At 44.2% G+C, this 18692-nt stretch overlaps 1 long non-coding RNA gene across 1 annotated transcript; it reads left to right on the forward strand.

The window, feature by feature from the left end:
* Nucleotides 1–27: 27 nt before the first annotated feature.
* LOC141148269 (uncharacterized) lies at nt 28–12988 on the forward strand. Its single transcript, XR_012245190.1, has 2 exons — nt 28–721; nt 12283–12988. It is a non-coding gene; the product is annotated as an uncharacterized lncRNA (long non-coding RNA).
* The last annotated feature ends 5704 nt before the right edge of the window (nt 12989–18692 follow it).

The raw sequence follows: 18692 nt of genomic DNA on the forward strand, positions 1-18692 counted from the left end.
CGACGCATGCTCGGAAGCATTGAACTTCATTTTCTTCACTCGTTGTTGTGTTGTACGTCACCGCGTTCTTGACAGTCAAAAGTTCAGAGAACTTTTGTGTGACCGTGTGTATGCAAGGCAAGCTTGAGCGGAATCCCGTCGGAAAAACCATCCAAGATTTTTCCAACAGAAAATCCGCTCGTGTGCACGCGGCATTACAGTCTGCAGGGAGCTGCAGGAGAAGATTTCCACTTGGTCACGTATGCACATTCAATCTTCAGGCTCTAACTATGATCAAAGTATATTGAAATTTGTAAATATGATGGCAATGATTAATTCTATGGGCATCCCATAGTCCTATCCAAGTTGTACCCCCCAATAAAACAACAAAAACAAACCTTGCAAAAGACTGTTCATTGTCTCTGGAAAGGATGCATGAAGTTCTGTGATTTGACGGATTGTTTGTCAGTAGTGCTAACAACATGGCTACATATATATGGGCCTAACTGTATATACCGCCTACGGGTGGGAAGTGTTAATCATCCAAAAAAAAAAAAAATTTTTTTTTTCTTTTCTTTGCATGTGATTGGGTAGTCTTTGCAAACTGAGATTTTAATTTTTGTCTTCCTTCATTTACTAAGGTAAGTGTCCATTTCTCTCACCAGGTGTTTTTTTCAAATGAAAATTCCAAAACATGAAAACCATTGAAAATGAATTTGAGAAATTCCTGCTGGAGCAGAAGGTAATAGAACAGAACACTCATTACCTGATAGATATATATATAGATAGATAGATAGATAGATAGATATATTTGTTTATGAATTTTCAATATTTGCCAATAGAATATTAGTGTGACAAATACTCTCTCAGACCTTGCACAGAGATTTTCCTGCTCTGGGACATCAATCTAAGCACTAGCAGACTGAAAGGGACAATAACTGGGGGCAGGTCAACTTGTCAGTCAACCCTTTACACGTAGTGTAGTCGCCACCACTTGTTTTAAATGCAAGCACGAAAAGTTCACAGCATCTGCTGTTGTAATTATGACTTCTAAAAAAAGATGTCCATCACTCGCTGCCCCTCTCAGATAGGAATGTAACGGAGTTTACACCATGATAGTGCCCACAAAGAGGTGGAGGTCATAACTTCTAGTTGGAGAATTCAGAAATTTTAGCTTAATGTTAGCGGCCGCCCACCATAGATTAACTGCGGCAGGGCAGCCGCTCTGCACCAGATCACGTATCTGTATAGCGCAGAGGTGATCAAATGCCACCATAAAAAAGCTCTATTTGTGGGGAAAATGACATACGTTTTATTTGGGTACAACGTCGCACGACCGCGTAAATGTCAGTTAAAGTAACGCAGTGCCGTATCGCAAAAAAATGGCCTGGTCATAAAGTGGGTAAAACCTTTCCGGGGCTAAAGCGGAAAAAAGTAGGAAGGAAATAGTTACAGAAAAAAATGTATTACAAACACAAAAATAAGCCACAGTAAAATAAAAAAATACTTAGTGATACTAAAGCTAAAATTGCTTTTTTTACCTGTATGCATTCCTTTCATAAATCCCATTCTCTCCACATAGTTTGTGGTTTGTCAGACCTCCATTATTGTAACACACAAGCTTATGCCCCATACACACGAGCGGAAATTTTGCCAGCAAAAGTCAGATGAGAGCTTTTGGTCGGAAAATGCGACCGTGTGTACGCTCCATCAGACTTTTGCTGGCGGAATTCCAGCCAGCAAAAGATTGAGAGCATGTCCTCTATTTTTCGGTCGGAAAAAGTTCCTATCCGAAAATGCGATCGTCTGTATGCAATTCCGACGCGCCAAAAAAACACGCATGCTCGGAAACAATTCGATGCATGCCCGGAAGCATTGAACTTCATTTTCTCGGCTCGTCGTAGTGTTGTAAGTCACCGCGTTTTTGATGGTCGAAAGTTCAGAGAACTTTTGTGTGACCGTGTGTATGCAAGATAAGCTTGAGCGGAATTCCGTCAGAAAAACCATCCCAAGATTTTTCTGATGGAAATTCCGCTCCCCTGTTCGGTTCGCACCAGAACATGCGAACAGGCAAAAAATTAGTTAGAACACGCGAACACCGTTAAAGTCTATGGACAGGAACATGAATAATCAAAAGTACTAATTTTAAAGGCTTATATGCAAGTTATTGTCATAAAAAGTGTTTGGGGACCTGGGTCCTGCCCCAGGGGACATGATCAATGCAAAAAAAAGTTTAAAAACGTCAGTTTTTTCGGGAGCAGTGATTTTAATAATGCTTAAAGTGAAACAATAAAAGTGTAATATCTCTTTAAATTTCGTACCTGGGGGGTGTCTATAGTATGCCTGTAAAGGGGCGCATGTTTCCTGTGTTTAGAACAGTCTGACAGCAAAATGACATTTCAAAGGAAAAAAAGTAATTTAAAACGGCTATTAATGCATTGCCGGTCCGACAATACACATGCCGGTCCGACAATACACATAGAAGTTCATTGATAAAAACGGCATGGGAATTCCCCACAGGGGAACCCCGAACCAAAATTTTTAATAAAATGACGTGGGGGGTCCCCCTAAATTTCATACCAGGCCCTTCAGGTCTGGTATGGATATTAAGGGGAACCTCAGCCAAAATTAAAAAAAAAAAATTGGCGTGGGGTCCCCCTCAAAATCTATACCAGACCCTTCAGGTCTGGTATGGATTTTAAGGGGAACCCTACGCCCAAATTAAAAAAAAAAAAAACGGCGTGGGGTCCCCCTAAAAATCCATACCAGAACCTTATCCGAACACAGCAACCTGGCAGACCGCAGGAAAAGAGGGGGGGACGAGAGAGCGCCCCCCCCTCCTGAACCGTACCAGGCCACATGCCCTCAACATTGGGAGGGTGCTTTTGGGGTAACCCCCCAAAACACCTTGTCCCCATGTTGATGAGGACAAGGGCCTCATCCCCACAACCCTGGCCGGTGGTTGTGGGGGTCTGCGGGCGGGGGGCTTATCGGAATCTGGAAGCCCCCTTTAACAAGGGGACCCCCAGATCCCAGCCCTCCCCCCTGTGTGAAATGGTAAGGGAGTACAAAAGTACCCCTACCATTTCAGAAAAAAACTGTCAAAAATGTTAAAAATGACAAGAGACAGTTTTTGACAATTCCTTTATTTAAATGCCCCTTTTTTCTTTCTTCTATCTTCCTTCGGTTTTTTCCTCCATCTTCTTCTGGTTCTCCTGGTTCTTCTGGTTCTTCCTCCGGTGTTCTCGTCCGGCATCATCCCCTGCGGCATCGGCGTCTTCTTCCCTTCTTCTCCTCGGGCCGCTCCGCATCCATGATGGCATGGAGGGAGGCTCCCGCTGTGTGACACTTCTCCTCTTCTGACGGTTCTTAAATAATGGGGGGGTGGGGCCACCCGGTAACCCCGCCCCCCTCTGACGCACGGTGACTTGAGGGGACTTCCCTGTGGCGTCACGGGGAATGCCACAGGGAAGTCCCGTCAAGTCACTGTGCATCAGAGGGGGGGGGGCGGGGTCACCGGGTGGCCCTGCCCCCCCCTTTATTTAAGAACCGTCAGAAGAGGAGAAGCGTCACACAGCAGGAGCCCCCCTCCATGCCATCATGGATGCGGAGCGGCCCGAGAAGAAGATGAAAAGAAGAGCGGGAGCCTCCCCTCCATGCCATCATGGATGCGGAGCGGCCCGAGGAGAAGAAGGGAAGAAGATGCCGGCGCTGCGGAGGAGATGGCGGACGAGAACACCGGAGGAGGAACCAGAAGAACCAGAAAAACCAGAAGAAGAAGAAGATGGAGGAAGAAACCGAAGGAGGATAGAAGAAAGAGGAAAGAAGAAGCATTTAAATAAAGGAATTGTCAAAAACTGTCTCTTGTCATTCTTAACATTTTGACAGTTTCTTAGTGAAATGGTAGGGGTACAAAATTTCACATAGGGGGGAGGGCCGGGATCTGGGGGTCCCCTTGTTATGGAATTTAGGGGGACCCCCCACCTTGTTTTTTTTTTTTTTTTTTTTTTAATTTTGGTTCGGGGTTCCCCTGTGGGGAATTCCCATGCCGTTTTTATCAATGAACTTTTATGTGTATTGTCGGACCGGCAATTCATTAATAACCACGAGTTTTAAATGACTTTTTTTCCTTTGAAATGTCATTTTGCTGTCAGACTGTTCTAAACACAGGAAACATGCGCCCCTTTACAGGCATACTATAGACACCCCCCAGGTACAAAATTTAAAGGGATATTACACTTTTATTGTTTCACTTTAAGCATTATTAAAATCACTGCTCCCGAAAAAACGTCCGTTTTTAAAACTCCTTTTTGCATTGATCCATGTCCCCTGGGGGAGGACCCAGGTCCCCAAACACTTTTTATTACAATAACTTGCATATAAGCCTTTTAAAATTAGCACTTTTGATTTCTCCCATAGACTTTTAAAGGGTGTTCCGCGGTATTCGAATTTGCCGCAAACACCCCAAATTGTTCGCTGTTCAGCGAACTTGCGAACAGCCGATGTTCGAGTCGAACTTGAAGCTCAACCCTACTCGTGTGTGCGGGGCATTAGACACATCCTGTTGGAGCACATCAAATATAGGGCCTGCGGGCTGAATCCTGCCCGCTGGGTGATTTTTTTTCATGTGGCCCTCGCACCTCTCCTGCAATTGTGGCACCCCCTCCTTCCCTCTCGTCTCCACCCCCCCCCCCCACCTTGTCTCAGTCAGCAGCGGAGAGGAGGACAGAACTCCTCCTACAGATCCTCTCTGTGTAGCCCCTCGTCTTTTCCTCCCCTGATTTCAGCATATATACATACTGTACTTTGCGCAAACATGGTCCACTGCTGTCACAAGCAAGAAACTGGTCCAGATGGCCATGTCTTGAGGTTGAGGAGTGGGGCGTTCCTAGGCAAGCTGCATCTGAATGCATGCTCGAAAGTTTTTAGAAGTGAAAGTTACAAAGTAAAATTAGAAGATTTAAAAAGTTTGGGGGAATGATTAGCCTGGTCCCTGGAGGTCTGGCATGCTATTTTGTCTGGTCAGGGCTGCTTCTGTAAGAAGCTTCCAGAATATAGGGCAGGGAGGATCAAATATTCAGTCAGGCATATTTATCATTCCTCCTTGAATCCAGAAGGTGGCTGGAAAGGTGATAAACATTTGGGGGGTTGGGCTGGGCAGGGTTGTTTTTTTTTCCACTTCTAGGAGGGTTCCAGTTCTCCTGGGGCTACTATACTGCAGGGAGGAAGCTATAGTGATACAAGAATTGCCGTTTGAGACTTTGCTGAGCTGAGGTCCTGGAGAAGATTACTAATGGATTATTTTCTGGAGGACACTACCCTGAAGGGCATTGCATGGAACTGTGTCTGTGGATGGCAGCCTCTGTACTATTTTGGGAGAACAAGTGTATTCTCAGACAGGGGCAGACTGACAACTCATGGGGCCCCCGGGCAATAGGAGAAGATTATGGGGCCCCTGGGCAATAGGAGAAGATTATGGGGCCCCCGGGGAATAGGAGATTATGGGGCCCCCAGGCAATAGATTATGGGGCCACACAGTATACACACACATACAGTATACACACACAGACACAAAATATACACACACACACACTGAAAAGGTACTGGAGAGGTGGGGCAGCTATAATCTTGGGATTTTTAAAAAAACACAGATTTTTACATACTGTCCCTGGTTTTATTGAGGCTGGCAACCCTGATGGGGCCCTCGGGCAATGCCTGAGTGCCCGAATGGTCAGTCCACCCCTGTTCTCAGAGCTTCATAAGGCTTGCGTAAACTCTAAATACATTTTTTTTTTTTTTTTTTAGGGAGGTCCTACAGGGAAACGGCCTTCAAAAGGCTTGTGATCTCTGTGATGATGTTCATCCCCATTCCTAATCTAAAACATTTTACTTAACATTGCAACTTTCTTTTCTAAACAAAAACATTCATTATGTGACGGGAGACCAAGGGACCCTCTCGGCTACCAATGACCTATTGGTGTATTGGGAGCAGTTTAAATATAAGGCTACAGTGCATCTGGAAAGTATTCACAGCGCTTCACTTTTTCCACATTTTGTTATGTTACAGCCTTATCTTATGCACTCAATTTTCTCTGTCACAATTGCACTAATATGGCTACAATCACCTCAAGTATGATGGAAGATACTGCATATAGCTGTATGAAGAAGCAGTTAACCAACCTGATCACAAAGGAAACACAGGTCAACAGCGACATCTTCTTTCTCTCAAGATGCAAAAAGAGGAATCTCATACCACAAGGTCTCCGGATTAAAAATCCTTGTGCAAATACACTGAACTCTCCTTATGCAGAAGGACTCTGCAGACGTACCAGCGAAAGGTTAAGGAACAACCTCATTCATAAACTGTATGGTAAAAGGGAAACAATCAGGGATCCAAAGCGGTTGGTGTTTGAAACCTCAACATCATTGGACCCTACAAACATTAACCTAAGAATGAAATTGAAACCTTACAAAGACAACTGCAAAAACTTGCCATGAACAGGAAGCAAAAAAAAATCTCCAAAAGCTACATCAAGAGCAGACCTTTTGGATACAACCTAAACAACACAAAACAAACACAACCTCTATAACTCCTGCTATCAGCAACTTGGAACCCGATCCAGAATCCCAACGTATCCCTTGTGTAAATGCTGACCTGACGGAAAATGTGGATATAACAGAGGAACTCGGAATCATAAATTTGTCAAATCATAAACTTTCCACACCAGAAATAACAGTCCTCTCCAAAGGCCTCCCATTCTGCCCAACCACCAAATTCGAGAATTTACAGGTCAGATATGGAGGAATTCTTTAGGAGATTAGGGCTCAAAGAATATTTTCACAGTAAGGAAATGAATCCTAGGACAATAGGAGGTGACAAAAAGAAAAAGAACAGCAACTTCACACCTCCACAAGGACGTAACCCCAAACTGGATACCAATATTGACAGCTTCGGGCTGCGAGTTACATCCCTGATATCCACCCAGCAAAAGAAAACATTATACAACCTTTCACCACTGGAGCGAAGAGCTGTACATGATCTGCGCAATAATCAGGCCATAGCCATCACACCAGCAGATAAAGGGGGAGCAGTCGTTGTGATGGATACAGACAAATATATACAAGAGGGCCAGAGGCAGCTGGCAAATACTACTTACTACAAAAGACTGGATTATGATCCGACCCAGGATTTTACTAAGCAATTTAAAGGTCTCATTAGAAAAATTCCAAGCCACCTACATTCAGAACTCACCAATGCAATTCCGGATAATCCAGAAATTGGAGACTTCTACATGCTGGCCAAGATTCACAAGCCAGGAAATCCAGGCAGACCCATCATAACAGGTATGAATACACTTACCGAACATATCTCAGGCCTTGTAGAAAACATGTTAAAACCTTTAGTCATGAACACTGCGAATTTCCTGCAGGACACCGCTGATTTTCTGAACAAGCTGAACAATATACAACAATTACCACCTAATACACTTCTAGTCACTATGGATGTAGAATCTCTGTACGGTAACATCCCTCACAAGGATGGGTTGGCGGCATGTCACAGATTCTTATCATCCTCACCAAACCACAAATACACTGCTGAGGATGTGACACAGCTCATCGAATTCATTCTTACACACAACTACTTCACTTTCAATAATGACATCTATCTCCAGTGTATGGGTACTGCTATGGGAAGCAAAATGGCACCCCAATATGCAAACTTATTTATGGCTGACCTGGAGGACAAATTCCTGAACAGCATACAACAAAAGCCATACAGATATTACCGCTATATTGATGATATCTTCATGATATGGACTGAAGGTGAAGAAAATCTAAAACAAATTTTCTCATTTTTCTCATTGATCAGACCCAGACTTGAACCCGATTGAACATCTCTGAAGAGATCTGAAAATGGCTGTGCACTGACACTCCCCATCCAACCTGATGGAGCTTGAGAGGTCCTTCAAAGAAGAATGGGAGAAACTGCCCAAAAATAGGTGTGCCAAGCTTGTAGCATCATACTCGAAAAGACTCGAGGCTGTAATTGGTGCCAAAGGAGCTTCACCAAAGTATTGAGCAAAGGCTGTGAATACCTATGTACAGTACATGTGATTATTTTTATTTATTTATTTTCATTCCTTTTTTTTTTTTAAATAAATTTGAATTTCAAATGATTTTCTTTCACATTGTCATTATGGGGTATTGTTTGTAGAATTTTGAGGAAAATAATGAATTTAATCCATTGGGAATAAGGCTGTAACATAACAAAATGTGGAAAAAGTGAAGTGCTGTAAATACTGGATGCCCTGTAAGTAACCATTAAACCTCCCCTCTCGATATGGTTATCCATCTGACTGTTGGCTGCCTGGAGATATTTTTATTGCCATCTAATATAATGGGAACATTCATTAGCCACTGACGTAGCCTTCATATGTGAAGCATATTGTGTTTTCCAATGTACCGCATGCATCCTTTGGTGTCATTTTCTTTATTTTTATTTGCATAAAAATTTTATTGAAAATTTTGGAATAGAATATAAACATAAATGACTCTATGAGCCCAAAATAGTTACATACAGTCAGGTTCATAAATATTGGGACATTGACACAATTCTAATCTTTTTGGCTCTATACACCACCACAATGGGTTTGAAATGAAATGAACAAGATGTGCTTTAACTGCAGACTTTCAGCTTTAATTTGAGGGTATTTACATCCAAATCAGGTGAACGGTGTAGGAATTACAACAGTTTGTATATGTGCCTCCCACTTTTTAAGGGACCAAAAGTAGTGGGACAGATTAACAATCATCCATCAAACTTTCACTTTTTAATACTTGGTTGCAAATCCTTTACAGTCAATTACAGCCTGGAGTCTGGAATGCATAGACATCACCAGACGCTGGGTTTCATAGCCTTCACAGTTCTGGAACAACATCCTATGGACAGATGAGACCAAGATCAACAGATTGGTAATCTGTCCCATTACTTTTGGTCCCTTAAAAAGTGGGAGGCACATATACAAACTGATGTAATTCCTACACCGTTCACCTGATTTGAATGTAAATACCCTCAGATTAAAGCTGAAAGTCTGCAGTTAAAGCACATCTTGTTCGTTTTATTTCAAATCCATTGTGGTGGTGTATAGAGCCAAAAAGATTAGAATTGTGTCGATGTCCCAATATTTATGGACCTGACTGTATGTTATATTTCTGTTCTGCTGAAATCTACCTGTCTAAACTTCAAGCCTATTCTCAGATGGGGTAACAATGTTTAGCTGTACACACCCTAGGACAGTGATGGAGAACCTTGGCACCCCAGATGTTTTGGAACTACATTTCCCATGATGCTTACCTACTGTGCAGAGTGCATGAGCATCATGGGAAATGTAGTTCCAAAACATCTGGGGTGCCAAGGTTCGCCATCACTGCCCTAGGAGAGGGAAAGAAGAACTCCAGAACACAAACGACCAACAAAAAAAAAGGGGGGGGGAGAATGGGGAGGATGGAAGAATGAGCTTTATTAGTCCTGGCCTATAGCGGAACAACTTTCTCTATCAATCTCATCAGAACTTATTGTGTAAAAGTGGAAATACATGGGTGAGAGGCCACAGATCTAATGCTAATGAACCATGTTTAGCAAGTGGCTCCAAATCTTCCAATCTCCTTTGGTCGTTACCTTCAGTAGCAGGTAAAAATTAAGTGAATCCCCTTACTCTCTGGGACTAGGAAAAAAAAGGGGGGGGGTGTAGGGAAAAAGGGGGAGGGGAGGAAGAGGATAAGGGCGTAATGAGGAGAGGGGGTGAGGGAATCACCGCCTACCATCTCCAGCTTCCAGTGGTCAGAACACTAAAGTGCGTCACGCCAGTAGCGCAAGCCCGATTCTGCCTTTAAGTTCGGGGGTACTTGCCCCAGTTGAGAATCAGTTTACATTATTTATAAGGTCTTGGTATAGTTGGGAGCTTTTAAAGGCTGTCCAGGCTTCCCATATAGCAGTGAATTTGGAAATATTATCCAAGGCAGTATATAGACCAGTTCCTTCATCTCAGCGACACGATTCATTTGAATAAACCATTCAGTCTTGGAAAGCGGGGATGAAGACTGCCAATGGACTGGTATACACATCCTAGCAGCGTTAATCATATGCATAGCAACCAGTGGTGGCTGGTGCTCAAAATTTTAGGGGGGGGGGGTGCAAACAAACTGAAAAAAAAAAACATCAATTGCAGACTCTGCGCCATCAAACGCAGCTACTGTGCCCATCAATTGCTGCCACTGTGCCCATCAAACGCAGCCACTATGCCCATCAAACGCAGCCACTGTGCCCATCAAATGAAGCCACTGTGCCCATCAAACGCAGCCACTGTACCCATCAATTGCCACTACTGTGCCCCATCAAATGCTGCCAGTGTGTCCATCAGTTGCCGCTACTGTGCCCCATCAAATGCTGCCAGTGTGCATCGCCCAGCACTTACCTGTCTCGCAGCGGGTCAGCGGCGGTGTCCTGCACGCTCCTCAATGTCTTCTTCCGTCCTCTCGATCAGGCGTTCAATCCCAGCTCCTGACATTTCAGCCAATCAGGTGACAGGTAACAGACCCAAGCACCTGACTGGCTGAGAGGCAGTTCAGTGTTAGCAAAGTGAATTCCTAACACAACGCTAAGTGAACAGCGAACGCACAGTATTGCGCCCACCGTTCACCTTTTTTTGGGCGCCTACGGCTCTAATTGGGTGCTTCCAAAAACACCCCCGCCGCTGTAATTCAGGTGCCCGGCGCCCGAAAAGGGGCCGGACACCTGAATGGGGGGTGTCAGCGGCGACCATAGAGAGATTCATGCAGTGCATGAATCTCTCTATGGTGATAGAGCGGTGCCAGGAGAGAGGGGGCGGCGCTCCTGCACCCTTTATGGACGCACCGCCACTGATAGCAACCGACTTATAGTACCATTTTTTTTTAAGTATTTTAGCTAGATGTAGGAGATCCTGTGCTGGGCAAAACTCCAGCAGGAGCAAGGACACCGTTATTGTCAAATCGTGCACTTGATGCCAGAAGGGTTGGAGTGTCGGGCAGTCCCACCAAATATGGAGAAATGTACCCGGGTTCTTTGCCACAACGCCCGCATTGATCAGAAAAAGAGGGGGGAGAATTTATAAATCAGGTCCGGGGGTTTGGTGTCATTTTTCTAGTCTGCTCCATTTCCCAAGGACTGATATCCTTGTTTTGGGATCCAATATGTGTCTCCTCATAATCTGAGCTGACATGATGTGTTCACTAGGCTTTGAGTCGGATAAAGAAACATTGAATCCCTAAAGAAGTGGCTGTAGCCACGAAACGCATGAGAATTTTTTCAACCTGACTGTTGCTATTTGTGTTTTTTATGTATAGTGGGAGTATATTGTCCACCTTTTTTATGTATAGTGGGAGTATATTGCCCACCTTTTTTATGTATAGTGGGAGTATATTGTCCACCTTTTTTATGTATAGTGGGAGTATATTGCCCACCTTTTTTATGTATAGTGGGTTTATATTGCCCACCTTTTTTATGTACATTTTTTTTTTAATGCTTTTGTAATAAAGATATGATGTTTTAGAATATATTTTGTATGTTGGTGATATTAGACATACTAAGGCAGTGATGGCGAACCTTGGCACCCCAGATGTTTTGGAACTACATTTCCCATGACGCTCACCTACACTGCAGAGTGCATGAGCACCATGGGAAATGTAGTCCTAATGCCGCGTACACACGGTCAGATTTTCTGACGGAAAATATTCGATGGGAGCTTGTTGCCCGAAAATCCAACTGTGTGTAGGCTCCATCGGACATTTTCCATCGGAATTTCCGTCACACAAAATTTGAGATCTGGATCTCAAATTTTCCGAAAACAAAAATCGTAAATTCCGAAGGTCCGTACACAATTCTGCACGCGTTCTTGACGTTCGGAATTTCCGACAAGATTTGTGTAACCGTGTGTATGCAAGACAAGTTTGAGCCAACATCCGTCGGGAAAAAAATCCATTGATTTTGTTGTCAGAATGTGCGATCATGTGTACGGGGCATTAAACATCTGGGGTGCCAAAGTTTGCCATCACAGTACTAAGGGGTCGTCGCTAAACACCCATGATTCCCTATCTTTCTATTTTTTTAATGTGACACCTGCTGCCTTTATTTTTACTCTAGCTCACCTGTTCCTTTTTACAAATTTTGGGCTTGATGCCATTGTCATGGCACCAAATTTTCCATTTCCGTACCAAGCTGGACAAATACAACGTCATCATTTCACTGTCCTTTTCTTCCTACAGCTCACTGCTTCTCCGTTCAGTGTGTGGCCATCTGAAATGAGGACCAGGGTCAGCCAGCAGTTTAAAGCTCTTCTGAATAAATATGAGAGAGTCTTGAAAGTAGGGAACAATGAGGAGAAGGAGACGTTCATGAACGAGATGAGGTCTCTCTTGGAAGAAAAACAAGAACATTTCTGCACTGAATATTCAAAGCTCTTCAACAAGTACTCGGTGAGTTTTCACTGTGTCGTAGGAGGTGGAGTCGTGGGCTTGGCCGGTGCGATTGCAGGCCCAGCAGGAGCTGTGATTGGGGCGAGCGTTGGAGTGGCTTTTGGAGCAGGCATATTTTATGCACGTGAAAAATAATAAAAACATAAAGCTGAGTGCAGGCCAGAGCCAACCCCAGAAGACACCCAACATCTGGTGGACAACAAGGACGGACCCCCATTCTTGGAAAATGTTGCATTATTGAATTACTTTATTTCTGAACTGTTCGCTTTATTGGTTTACTCTCTAAAAAACTATTACTATATGTACAGTATATTGACATTAATTAGGTTACTATTTAGTTCTAAATGAAGAAAGAACAAATTGGCACCACATCCCAATATTGATTAGAGAAAATATAAAGAATTTGGGGGACTTTATAGGTGTGAATAAATACAAAATATGTTTTAAAAAAATATTTGAATATTTTTTGTACATCATTAAAATTCATTTGATAAAACTGATGGGTTTCATATATATATATACAAAAAAGGAATGAATATTTTGAAAAAAAAAAATTACTTTCTGCTATAAAACATATCCAATAAAAACAAATTTCTTTCTTCTTCTGCTACATGTCCTTGGTAAAAAAAAAAAAATCCCAATAAGTGTATATTAATTGGTTTGCGTGAAAGTCATAGCGTCTACAAACTATGATATATATAGTGGAATTTTTTTTTTTTATTATACTGGTAATGGTGGGGATCATCGACTTATAAAATGAGGTGATGGTCATTTGTCATCGTATCCTGTGGTTTGTAGTTGGACGATCTTCATGCACTGAGGGCACTGATCACCCTGCAAACCCCTAAGGCAGGGACGTGCAATTAGCGGACCTCCAGCTGTTGCAAAACTACAAGTCCCATCATGCCTCTGCCTCTGGGTGTCATGCTTGTGGCTGTCAGAGTCTTGCTATGCCTCATGGGACTTGTAGTTCTCCAACAGCTGGAGGTCCGCTAATTGCATAATCCTTATCCAAGAGCGGTATGCACAGCTTTCTGGGTAGTACAGGGAGGAGGTGAGAAACAGGAGAAGGCGCCGGCTGTGCTCTCTCCCTCCTGTCTGTATACAGTACAGGAGCTAACACAGGATTGCTCTCTGATCAGACTATAGAGGGCTTGATTACCTGCCACTGATTCCTCACCAGACTGCTCCTGTCCTAGCAGCAGAACCTGTGGGTGTAGTTGAGGCAGCCAGCATCTCTCATTGCAGCTAACAGGGAGGATCTGTGTGAAATCCAACTCACCCCCCCCCCTCCCCAGCAGGGGAGCTTGAGCCAATCAAGGAGCAGGAGAGTCTGAGCCAATTGGAGCATGAGAAAGCAAATTTGCTGTGCTGCAAAGCCTCATACGCCGCATACACACGATCGGAAATTCCGACAAGAAAAGTCCGATGTGAGCTTTTGGTGGGAAATTCCGACCGTGTGTACGCTCCATCGGACTTTTGCTGTCGCAATTTCCGCCAACAAAAGATTGAGAGCAGGTTCTCTATTTTTCCGACGGAAAAAGTGTAGCAATTCCGAGGTGCAAAGTTCCTGCGCATGCTCGGAAACAATTTGAAGCATGCTTGGAAACAATTTGATGCATGCTCGGAAGCATTGAATTTCATTTTCTCGGCATGTCGTAGTGTTGTACGTCACCGCGTTCTTGACGAAAGTTCAGAGAACTTTTGTGTGACCGTGTGTATGCAAGCCAAGCTTGAGCGGAATTCCGGCGGAAAAACCATCCAAGGTTTTTCCGACGAAATTTGTAGTTTTCTCAGAGGAAGAACACAATACAAGTGTTTGGAGGACAGATGGACTCTAAACTATAGGAGTCGAGATCCCTATATTCAGAGGAGGATAGATAGGGCTGTTTTTCCCAGGCAAACTGAGAGCAAAGGACATAGTCCAAGAAAGAGAGCATCAGCGATGGAGCTGGTGTCGGGATCTGTGCCTCATATCTGAGGGAGGAGGGTCTTTTGCGAGAAGTCAAGCTAAGACGAAAAAGATTGCTGCACAGGGGGGTATTTTGGGACCTGGCAGCTGGATCTGCTGACTGCCAAGTGTGGAACGGGACCTGTCGCCTGCTAGGTGGTAACTGGGGAGTATGGTGAATACTGTGAGTAACTGGTGAGTACGGGGAGTAACTGGTGAGTACTGTGAGTACCTGGGGAGTACTGAGTAACTGATGAGTGCCGCGAGTAACTTGTGAGCACCATGAGATTCACTGAGTGTAACTGGGAGTACAAGGACTATGCGAGCTATGAGATAAGGGATCAAGAGGAGAGGACGCAAAGGGGCCGTGTAAATTAGGAATAGAATAAATTAGAGTCAGGAAGTGCGTTTAACAGTTAATCGTGCAGAGAAAAATTCCTAATCTTTTAGGAGTATTCCCATTAAATTAGTGGGAACGATGTCCAACGCGTATGGAAATGCGACTCGTGCACATCTTGTGACATGTATGCGTTCCTTGAGGATCAGATCGAGGGCGAATACTGCTGCACCAAATGTGAGCCTTTTCAAATGGTGACAGTACAGTGCATGCATCCTTTATGAGCAGCCAGTGCCACACTCACACAGGTACTCATTGACGACCCTCTGCTGTATGTGCAGCCGCTGCAGCATCGCCAAAGTCGAGTTCCACCTGGTGGGCATGTCACAAATCAGGCGGTTTACGGGCAGGTGGAATTCACGCTGAATTTCAGCCAACTGAGCACTGGCTGTGTATGACCACCTGAAATGGCTACACACTCTTCTGGCCTGCTTTAGCTGATCTTCCAACCCTGGGTACCAGGGGCGTTGGGAGGGCGGGGCTTGGGGGGGCTGGAGCCCCGAAAAGCCCCGAGTCTCAGGCATGCAGCTCTCTATTGTTAGCCCCGAGTGGCGAGCGGCGGGACCGATCTGATTCTGAGCGCCGCCGAGTGTGGCCGAGCGCGGCCGAGTGCCATAGCAGGTCCCGCCTTCTTGAGCCTGAAACGCCTATGATGGACATCCCACTGGTCCAATCCGGGGACATCCATCATAGGTGCTGCAGGCTCCAGAAGGTGGGAATTACAATGTGGCCGCCACGCCACATCCCCGCTCGGCGCTCGGGCGAGCGGCTCCCCTCTCTTCCTCTGACAACTGACTGCCTGGCTGCTGTGACACCGCACACCACAGCTGAGCTGAGGTAGGTCAGACAGTATATGTAAATGTCAGTGTAGGTAGGTCGGTCAGTGTAGGTAGGTAGGTCAGTGTATGTATGTAGGTCAGTGTATGTAAGTCAGGCAGGTCAGTGTAGGTAGGCCAGTGTATGTAGGTCAGTGTATGTAGGTCACTACCGTCAGTGTATGTAGGTCATGTAGGTCAGTGTATGTAGGTCATGTAGGTCAGGTAGGTCAGTGTAATGGTCAGTGTCAGGCAGGTGAGTTTAGTGGTCAGCATTGATGGGCATTGGTAAGTCACACAACCCCACCACCCAGCAAAAACACCCTGCGCTATACCATCATCCCTGTCAGTGGAGGCTGCTGAGAGGTCATAAGGTATAGCAGGGGCATACTGAGGTGAGTGAGGAGGAGGAACAGATTTGCGCCCCTTTTGTGTGGCTTTCAGGTGCACTTGCCAACAGGCTGAGTGATTGGAGGATGCCTTGTCAAGCATGTGGTTTTTGCCACGCTTGATGTGCTTGAGACAAATTTTGCAAATTGCAACAGTGCGATCGGCTGCAAACGTGCTAAAAAAGGCCCAGACAGCTGAAGTGGGCCAGGAGATAACAGCTCCACAATGTGATGGAATAGGGTGGCTGCTCTCACTCTTCCATGATGGCTGCCTCTTTGGGGTTGTGCCTCACCCTCACTTTCCTCCTCTGCTCTATCTGGCACCCAAGTCTCATCAGTGACCTCATCATCAGCATCTCCTCCATCCTTATTACCACTGGAGACAACTTGAGAATACGCTGCGACTGGGGGCACATGACTGCCAATTTCTGTACCAGTGTTCTCCCCTCTCTGTAGGCTCATGTTCCTGATTTCCTCAACCTCAGAACCAACATCTGAAACCAGTAATGTCTGTGCATCGTCAAGGGGCAAGTCACACACTCCACTGATACACTATATTATCCACTTCCCGACCGCCGCACGACTATGTACGTCCTAAGTTTGAACGGGGATATCGTTGTTATGGCAGCAGCTAGCTGCCATAACCCCGGTATCCCCGTTTTCGTGCGGCGGCCGGCTTTCAGATAAAAGTGGTCCTTGCGGCGGATTTGCCGCGAGATCACTTTTATCGGTGGCGGGAGAGGGGCCCCCCCCCTCCCGCCGCGATCCGATGCCCTCCGCCGCTTACCGGAGCCGTCGGTAGCGGCGGAGGCGATCGCGTCCTTCTGCCTGGTGTGTCTGGAGACAAGTGAGGCCAAGATGGCGCTCACTCGTCTCCATGATACTGCTGGGCGGAAGCGACGTCAAAACGTCACTTCCGTCCACGCCTCTTAAAGGCATATTTTTTCAAATGTCATTTTTCTAAATTACTTTTTTTTTTTTTTTAATTGCATTTTAGTGTAAATATGAGATCTGAGGTCTTTTTGACCCCAGATCTCATATTTAAGAGGTCCTGCCATGCTTTTTTCTATTACAAGGGATGTTTACATTCCTTGTAATAGGAATAAAAGTGACACAATTTTTTTTTTTTTTTAAACAGTGTAAAAATAAATAAAATATTTTAAAATAAATAATAAAAATAAAAAAAAAAAATTTTAAAACCCCCCTGTCCCGACGAGCTCGCGCGCAGAAGCGAACGCATACGCAAGTAGCGCCCACATATGAAAACGGTGGTCAAACGGTGAGGTATCACAGCGACCGGTAGAGCGAGAGCAATAATTCTAGCCCTAGACCTCCTCTGTAGCGCAAAATATGCAACCTGTAGAATTTTTTAAACGTCGCCTATGGAGATTTTTGAGGGTAAAAGTTTGACGCCATTCCACGAGCGGGCGCAATTTTCAAGCATGACATGTTGGGTATCAATTTACTTGGCGTAACATTATATTTCACAATATAAAAAAAAATTGGGATAACTTTACTGTTGTTTTATTTTTTTATTCAAAAAAAGTGAATTTTTTCCAAAAAAAGTGCGCTTATAAGACCGCTGCGCAAATACGGTGCAAAAAAAAGTATTGCAATGACCGCCATTGTATTCTCTAGGGTGTTAGAAGAAAAACCATATATAATGTTTGGGGGTTCTAAGTAATTTTCTAGCAGAAAAACCTGTTTTAAACATGTAAACACCTAAAATCCAAAACGAGGCTGGTCCTTAAGTGGTTAAACTGCAGTAAAACTGCACTGAAACACTGCAATATACTGCGTCAAACGTGCAGTAACGCACAGAAACATACTTGATTAAACAGAAGATAACGCACTGAAATATACAGTGTTGAATGGTAGAGAACGCACTGAAATATACAGTGTTAAACGGAAGAGAACGCACTGAAATATACGGTGTTAAACTTGCAGTAACTCACTGAAATATACTGCGTTAAGTGTGTAGTAACTCACTGAAATATACTGCGTTAAGTGTGTAGTAACTCACTGAAATATACTGTGTTAAGTGTGTAGTAACTCACTGAAATATACTACGTTAACCGGAAGGTAACGCACTGAAATATACTGCGTTAAGTGTGTAGTAACTCACTGAAATATACTGTGTTAAGTGTGTAGTAACTCACTGAAATATACTACGTTAACCGGAAGGTAACGCACTGAAATATACTGCGTTAAGTGTGTAGTAACTCACTGAAATATACTGTGTTAAGTGTGTAGTAACTCACTGAAATATACTACGTTAACCGGAAGGTAACGCACTGAAATATACTGCGTTAAGTGTGTAGTAACTCACTGAAATATACTGCGTTAAGTGTGTAGTAACTCACAGAAATATACTGTGTTAAGTGTGTAGTAACTCACTGAAATATACTACGTTAACCGGAAGGTAACGCACTGAAATATACTGCGTTAAGTGTGTAGTAACTCACTGAAATATACTGCGTTAAGTGTGTAGTAACTCACAGAAATATACTGTGTTAAGTGTGTAGTAACTCACTGAAATATACTACGTTAACCGGAAGGTAACGCACTGAAATATGCGGCGTTAAACTTGCAGTAACGCACTCAACTGTACTGCATTAAATGGAAGGTAACACACTGCAATATACGGT

This window comes from Aquarana catesbeiana, linkage group LG06, assembly GCF_042186555.1.
Source record: "Aquarana catesbeiana isolate 2022-GZ linkage group LG06, ASM4218655v1, whole genome shotgun sequence".
Lineage (NCBI taxonomy): Eukaryota > Metazoa > Chordata > Amphibia > Anura > Ranidae > Aquarana > Aquarana catesbeiana.